Source organism: Triticum urartu, chromosome 2A (assembly GCF_056163025.1).
Source record: "Triticum urartu cultivar PI428250 chromosome 2A, HENAU_Tu73, whole genome shotgun sequence".
Taxonomy (NCBI): domain Eukaryota; kingdom Viridiplantae; phylum Streptophyta; class Magnoliopsida; order Poales; family Poaceae; genus Triticum; species Triticum urartu.
In genome coordinates, this window is record NC_141874.1 from 738517682 (window position 1) to 738525444 (window position 7763).

The 7763-nt window shown below is 44.8% G+C and overlaps 1 pseudogene across 1 annotated transcript; it reads left to right on the forward strand.

The window, feature by feature from the left end:
* The first annotated feature begins 5640 nt into the window (after positions 1-5640).
* On the forward strand, positions 5641-7387 carry LOC125534447 (putative glutathione S-transferase GSTU6; annotated as a pseudogene). Its single transcript, XR_015615290.1, has 2 exons — positions 5641-6026; positions 6259-7387. The product of XR_015615290.1 is annotated as a putative glutathione S-transferase GSTU6 (transcript).
* Positions 7388-7763: the final 376 nt, after the last annotated feature.

A 7763-nucleotide genomic window follows, 5' to 3' on the forward strand; every position in this document is an offset into this window, starting at 1 on the left:
AGTCGCAGTTGTGTATTGTTTCGGTGGCGACTTGGTGCTACGTGGGTAGCGAGGTCGTCGGCCTAGTCGATGCGACCCAGAGAGGGCGGTCTGACTTTACGTCGGGGCGGCGGCCCCGGATGTGGTGCGGCGTTCGTGGTCTGCGTGCAGTTGTCCTGTGCAGCATGGGCTGCGGGTAACTGTATTGTGCGGCGTTGCTGCTCGAGGACGAGTGGAGGCATGTCGGGGCGGCGGCCCCGGATGTGGTGCGACGTTCGTGGTCTGCGTTCGGTTGTCCTGAGCAGTGTGGGCTGCAGGTTGCTGTATCGTGCGGCGTTGCTGCTCGAGGGTGAGTGGTGGCATGTCGGGGCGGCGGCCCCGGAAGGCGGTGTCGGTTGAGTGCGCAGGGCGCAACGGAGCAGTGGATGTCGAGGCGGCGGCCTCGGGAGAGTTGCAGCTTCGAGAGCATGGACCTCGTGTCGTGTGGGCGACGTGGTTGTCATCGATATTGTTTGTGGGTGGGCTTTGCCCTGTGTGTTAGTCTTTGGGATGGGCTTGGCCCTTGTTGTTTTGGTTTTCGCCCGGTTTTCCGTAATTAACTGAGCAATTCTCTTCTGCTTAATTAATAGATGAGGCAATCTTTGTCTCCGTTTCGAAAAAAAAATATTGCTCTCTGGGCCGTGTTGTTGATTGCAATGGAGGACGCTAGTGCTACAGTATATCTGCGTATATGTGAGCACATAGAAACAGGGAGGGCAACTTTGGTGAAATGGGCAATGTACTGATCAAATCTGCAATTGGAAAGAGCTGAAACATGGAAGTGAGCCTCGTTGATGTTTTGGATACCTTTGCTCATCCTGGCTGATCCTCAACTCTTGCTTATTTGAATCCATTGCAAATGATCTATTGATTCCTCTCCCCTCGACAGACCCTACCTCCACCGTCCAGCTCTCTCTCTGGTTGGCCATGGCTCACCGCCGTCAACCACCACGCCCACATTCCCACTCCCATCGGAGTACCATGAGCCTCCACACGTCAAGTCCGACCAAGTTGTGCTGCGATGGTTCCTCGGCTGCGGGAACGCCATGGGGCTGGAATTTGAAGATGAATGCTGCAGGAGCATTTGCACCTTGCCTTTCCGCTCTTCATCACCTTCGACTCCACCATCGTTGCCGCCCTCCTTCAAGCTGCCATTGTTTTTTTTTTTGAGAAACCCAAGCTGCCATTGGTGGTTGCGAGATAGATTTCTTCAGGGCCAGGCCGGCAAAATCTAAGGCCCCGTGCCAAACTCTAAAAGAGGTCCTACCTGCGGATACTTGTGATATTTTAAAATATATTTATTCATAGCTCCTCTCTGGGATTGAATTAAATTAGGGAAAAGTGTATTTTTCATCTCTCAACTTTTGGTGAAGTCTAGATTTAGTCCCTCAAGTTTAAAACTGAACAACTTGCACCGCCAATACTTGAAACCGGACAAGTTTAGTCCCTTGTCTCGGTTGACCCAGTATCGCTGCTGACTCAGTGCGGTTTTGACCAATCTTTGTCTATGTGGTGGTATTTCTCTCTCCTACCTTCCTCCTCACATTGGCTTACTGAGACAGTTCATCAAACACTAGCACGTACTGTGTGTGCCGGCAGGGCCATCTCCAGAAATTCGGGGCCCCGGGGCGAAAATCAAAATAGGGCCTAAAATTTCAAAAGAGAAGAATCATATTGCCAACGATCAGGAACAAACTTAATTCCATACTACTCATAACCTAGCTAGGTTTACCCGCAAAAAATACCTAGCTTTGTTGACAAATAATTTCATGCCGAAGATTCATGAACAAACTCAATTTCGTCCTAATTGGGCCCCTAGCAACCTAACTTAGCGCTAGCCTGGACCCTGGAGTATCAACATCGCCCCATGGACAAATAATATTGACCTACTCGGCTACTCCTAGCTTAGCATCTGGGAGATCAAGCTTAATCAAGTATTCCCTCCATCCGAAAATACTTGTCATCAAAATGAATAAAAAGGGATGTATCTAGACATATTTCAGTTTTAGATACATCTCCTTTTAGCTATTTTGATGACAAGTATTTTCGGACGGAGGGAGTAGTACTAGTAATCAAAGAGAGGGATGGGCTTAAGCAGACGAGACATCTATACCTAGTAGACTAGTGGTGGAGGACTAGGGGCACCCATGGAGTGGTCGCCGACGATCCGCGATCACCGATCGACGAAAGGCAGACGACGGCGTCCTGGACGATTGGCGGAAGCGAACCGATGGGCGTGTTGTGTTTAGGGTTAGCAATCGACGACGGAAACATGCCCGATCGATAGACGTACGAGGAGAACTCGTGGGCTGGCTTTGCCGCTGAGTGGGCTCCTTGTACGCTTTCTTAGGCCTTTGTTTGGTTAGCCGCTGGTGGATTAAATCATCTAAACCTAGAGTACCTAGTAATTTGGGGGCCCTGTGCAGTCGCCCATCTTGGCCTCCTCCATCGACGGGGCCGTGTGTCGGGCCGTGCTGGCTGCTCCCGCACGTGCGCCAGGAATACCCTATTTGCCGCTCGCTGTGGCAAGTTGTCGGGCGGACGCACAGGGAGATCGATGGAGAGGGTTCGCGTGTGGGCCGGCCCGTAAAATGTTTCGACAATTCAGGTTTTAGGAACCTTCTCCTTTGTTCCCAGCCGGTTTTTTCCGGTTTTGGGAAGAGCTTCCTAACACTTTTTTTTTCTGTTTCTTTTTTGTTTTCTGTTTCCCTTTTTCCTGTTTATTTTTTCTTCTCTATCTTTTCCTTTTCTACTTTTTCAAGTCTTCTTTTTCACCTTTTTTCTTTCTGTTTCTTTTCTTTATTTTTCCTTGTCTTCACTTTTTCATTTTTCATAATTTTAAAAATGTTCAAAATATTCAAATTTTTCTTGCATGTAAAAGATATTCATTCTTTACAAAAATGTACGAAGTTTAAAAAAAAGTTCGCTTATTGAAATATTTTCAAATTTTAAAAAATATGTTCCGGTTTTAAAAATAATGTTCAGGTATTGAAAAAATGTTCGAATTTCCGAACTTGTTTGAGATTTTTAAAAAGGTTCTAAATTTTCAAATTTGTTCTTTAATTTTTAAAAATGTTCGTGCTATCTAAATTCCTTTCTTTCAAAAATTTATTCGAGTTCTCAAATTTTGTTCACAAATTCAAAATATTCATAGATCTAAAATTTTGTTCACAAAATTTAGAAAATGTTCATCTTTTCAAATTTTGTTTATGAGTTTGAAAAAATGTTCCTCTTTCAAAATTCATTCGCAAATTTAAGAAAAATGTTCGTGTTTTCCAATTTTGTTCAGTGGTTTCAAAAATTGTTTCTATTTGAAAGAAATTCGCAATTTTGAACAATGTGTCTTTTTCTAATTTTTTTGGGAGTTTAAAAAATGTTCGAATTTTTTAAAAAATGCTAAAAAATTTGAAAAATGTTCATCTTCTTTTCTTGTTTTTCTGGTTATTTTCTCCTGTTCCTTTTTTCCTTTTTAGTATATTTCACAGTTCTAAAAAATGTTCCTGATTTGATAAAACTGCTCATATTTCTCAAAAGATGTTCGAAAATTAAAAAAATCATTTTCTAATTTTTGTTCTGAGTTTGAAAAGATGTTCTTGTTTCAAAAATTGTTGACGGATTCCAAAACTATTCGCATTTCCAAATTATTGTTCAGAGTTTAAAAAAATGTCACTTTTAACACAAATTTGTTCACATATTCAATAATGTTCGTGATTTTCAAAAAAGTGTTCAGTTTATCAAAAATTTGTTCTGATATTCAATAAATGTTTGAGCTTTTTTTCTTCTTCTCAAAGTTGAAAGGTGTTCACTTAAAAAAACATATTTCCAAATAATGTTCGCGTTTAGAATTTGACAAAATGCTCGGATCTGTATTACCTTTAGTTTCGCGCGCCATTGCAAGCCAAGAAGCTCATATATCCCGTCGGCTAGGCTCTTGCATGAGCAACAACAGGTCCCTGGTTCGATCCCTCCCTCGAGCACACCTTTTGGGGATTTTTCATTGTGTTACGCTAATGGGCCGGCCCAGCTGGAGTCGCGCCAGTGCGTCCGCTCGGCAATTTGCCGCAACGAGCGGCGCATAGGAACTCCGGCGTGCTGCTTCCCTTGGGCCAAAAAAAAGCCGCAACTCAGGATGGTGCAAGTCAGCATGCCGCGGTGCTGCCTCGTCCCGTTAGTTTTTATCCCTAGTGCTTAGGACGCTGTACGGGAGTGTATATGGTGTACATGGGCGACGCTGCCTCGTCCCTTTTTTGGCTGTGTACATGCTGTAGCGCCGCCACCCCGTCCAGCATGCTCATGGTGCTGACTGCTGAGGCTGAGCACCGGATGGAGACACCCGACGCGCTCTTCAGCTTCTCTTCGGCCCTCGCGCGCCAGCCCTAGAATGGGCTTCCTAGCCCGGGCACCCCAGATGACGTGCTCCCCGGCAGTGGAGAAGAGTAGGTCAAGGGCGAGTGTACATGAGGTGGAGCCACTGCCTGCGTGGCTTGCCTTCATCTTCCGCGGCCACCATGGTGACGCAGCCTGCTTGCCTTCATCCTCGTAGATCATGAAGCGGGAGTGGTCGTGGGTCGTGGTGTCCGGCGATGTAGAGCGGGGCTGCGATGTCTGACGAGGTGCAGCAAAGCTCGTGGTGGCCAACTAGGTAGAGCAGAGGTATCGTGGCTGGCTAGAGGGACTTGCGATGGTTCGGCCGTGGACGGCACACGCAGTGCATGCAAGGTGTTCAATGAAATGCCTCAATAAGCCATTGTGAGAAGGAACAAGGTAGGAGAGAGAAATTCTGCCACGTGGATGAAGACCGGTCAAAACCACACTGAGTCAGTAGCGATACCGGGTCAACCGAGACAAGGGACTAAACTTGTCCGGTTTCAAGAGTTAGGGATGCAAGTTGTCTGGTTTTGAACTTGAGGGACTAAGTCTAGACTTTGCCAAAAATTGAGGGACGAAAAGTATACTTTTCTCATTAAATTATCTATTTGTGAACATTTTTCAAATTCATTTTTTTTGCAATTTCACGAACAATTTCTAAAATCCAAGATTTTTGTAAATCCGATTTTTTTTTCAAAATTCCTGATTTTTTTTGAAAACCAAGAATAATTTAAAAATCTACCAACATTTTTTCTCAAATTCGTAAATTTTTTGTATTTGTGAACATTTTTTGCAAATGCATGACCATTTTATCAAATCGTTAACACGTTTCCAAACTCAGGAACACTTTTCAAATTTGTGATTTTTTAAATCCATGGACATTTTTTATTCTTCAAATTGTTGAACATTTTTTAAAATTATAGAACATTTTTTTAATTTCGGAACATCTTTTTGAATCGCAAATATTTTCTAATTTTTTTTTTAAAAAAAATCAAATTCGTGAACATTTTTTGAATCCCTTGATCGGCATACTGATGCTTGGTTGGCGCAAGTTTGCTCGCACCTGTCCGAGTCATTCAAGAAACCGTGTTGATACTTGACAACTTTTCCAAAGCGAGGAATAAGACGTACTACTACTATAGGTAGGTTCATTGACCAGCCAACCAATTTGACCCTCGTGTCCATCCTCTTGCTCTTCGACTAGTCTACAACTCTACATACACACACTTCTCCTTCTACCCATCAAACAAACAACCCAACACCAACAAGGGAAAAAACACACAGAGCTAGCTAGCTACGTGCAAAGTTTGATGGCCGGAGGAGACAACCTGAAGCTGGTCGGCATGTGGGCGAGCCCGCACGTCCTGCGAGTGCGGCTCGCTCTCCGCCTCAAGGGCCTGAGCTACGAGTTCGTGGAGATGGAGGGGGATCAAGGCCTCAAGAACAACAAGGGCGAGCAGCTGCTCCTTAACAGTAAGCTGCCGGTGCTGATCCACGGCGGCAAGCCTGTCCGTGGTTCGTCCTTGAGCATGATACAGTACATCGACGAGGCCTTCGCTGGCGTTGGCCCCTCCCTCCTCCCCGACGACCCCTCTGAGCGTGCAATGGCTCGCTACTGGGCTGACTTTATCGATGACACGGTATTGCGCTATTTTTTAGATGATTGAACTTTTTTTACTAGTTTCATCATCAACCACACAGGAGTTCAAAACATTCTACACGCATGATCGATCAACTTTAATTAGATTTGTCGGCTTTGTATGCTTTGATTTTTTTAATTGTATTTCTATATATACTACCACGGCGGATTCTCAAAAAAGAAATATACTACCACGGCGGTGTTATTATAGCTTATATCGTGTGTATGTGCAGCTCGTGAAGGCGATGCACAAGGCAGCATGGGGCGAAACAGACGGGGAGAAGGCAGAGGGGAAGAACCAGGTGGCCTCCGCTGTGGAGACCCTAGAGGGCGCTCTGAGAGAGTGCTCCAAGCCCTTCTTTGGAGGCAACATTGTCGGGTATGTGGATGTTGTGCTCGGTGGCCTTCTTGCATGGGTGCGCGCGACCAACGCAATGCAAAGTGTTAAGACCTTCAACGACCCTGCCATCACACCGCTCCTCGCCATGTGGGCAGACCGTTTTGATGCACTGAAAGCAGTCCAAGTGGTCATGCCAGACGTGGGAATGCTGGTCGATTTTGCCATGCCCATGATGTCGGCTCGCCGCTCTGGTGTCTGGTCGATGGGGCCTCGTCGTTTACCTATATGTTTTTGCGGTTCTTCTGCAAATGGTGGCGTCCTATCTCACTTGGTTGGGTCGAGCCGAGGGTAAAGGAGATCCCCAGGACGGAAACCCTTGTTCTCGCCTCCACTGGTTGGCTCCAGGAGCATTACCGTATTGGGGTTGCTATGCCCTTGAAGGCATGGACTTCGTGACCGGATCTATGCCCACGCTGTTTCTTCTCTATGTTTTCGTGAAAGGTTTCAAGAGTAGTATGGTCAGGGTGCTGGTGATGGGAGTCCCTGTGTTAGTCATCACATGGTATTTTCTTGCCCTCTACAAGCCGTATGGCCCTGACACCTTAAACATTACTACAACATTGATGAGCGCGTTGCCGCGCCCATCCATATTTACCGAATAACTTCAAATTAAGAGGAGTATGGTGACACATAACAGGATTGCCGCGCCCTGTGTTAGTCATTTATTTTGAATAGAGTTTCATTGTGTGCATCGTCAATAAAGAGATGAGGAGCATTGTAAAGAAACATGAGAGCTTATTATAAATTTATAATAGAAGGATTGATTCTTTCTTTTAATTTTTAGAAGGTTCAATTGTCCAGAAAGATGAAAGCATCGAGATCTGGTGGTGTCTTTAGGTAATAACGGTCATGAGGTGGGATCTTCGGTCGGTGAGTTGTTGAACTCAGAGACCGAAAATGCCTTGGTTATGTTACAAAAAAAAAACCGGTCTCTGAGACCCCCGTCAAGAATGATGATCTGGATGTGCTCCTAATACCATATATTCATCACATGTGTGAGGACCTAAATCTTGAAGAGAAAAGGGTACAAAAAAATCATACATGTGTTCTTGGCATTCCTGAAATGATACTCAACCCTCTCTTTCTTTATTTAATTTTACGTCACCTCATCAAAATTGCCTAGTTGGCATGCATGATAGTACTAGTTATGATACTTCCATTACAGGTAACCTTATCTAATCCATAGCCCGGCTAAATCAGTAACGTCTATTGTTTATTTCTCATCTACTTTTCGCGTGTCTTTCATCATTGTATCAACATCCAAGACAAAACATGGGTCAGAGCCAACTTTTTCATCTAAAAACACTAATATTTCATTTTCAGGTGTCAAAATGTTTA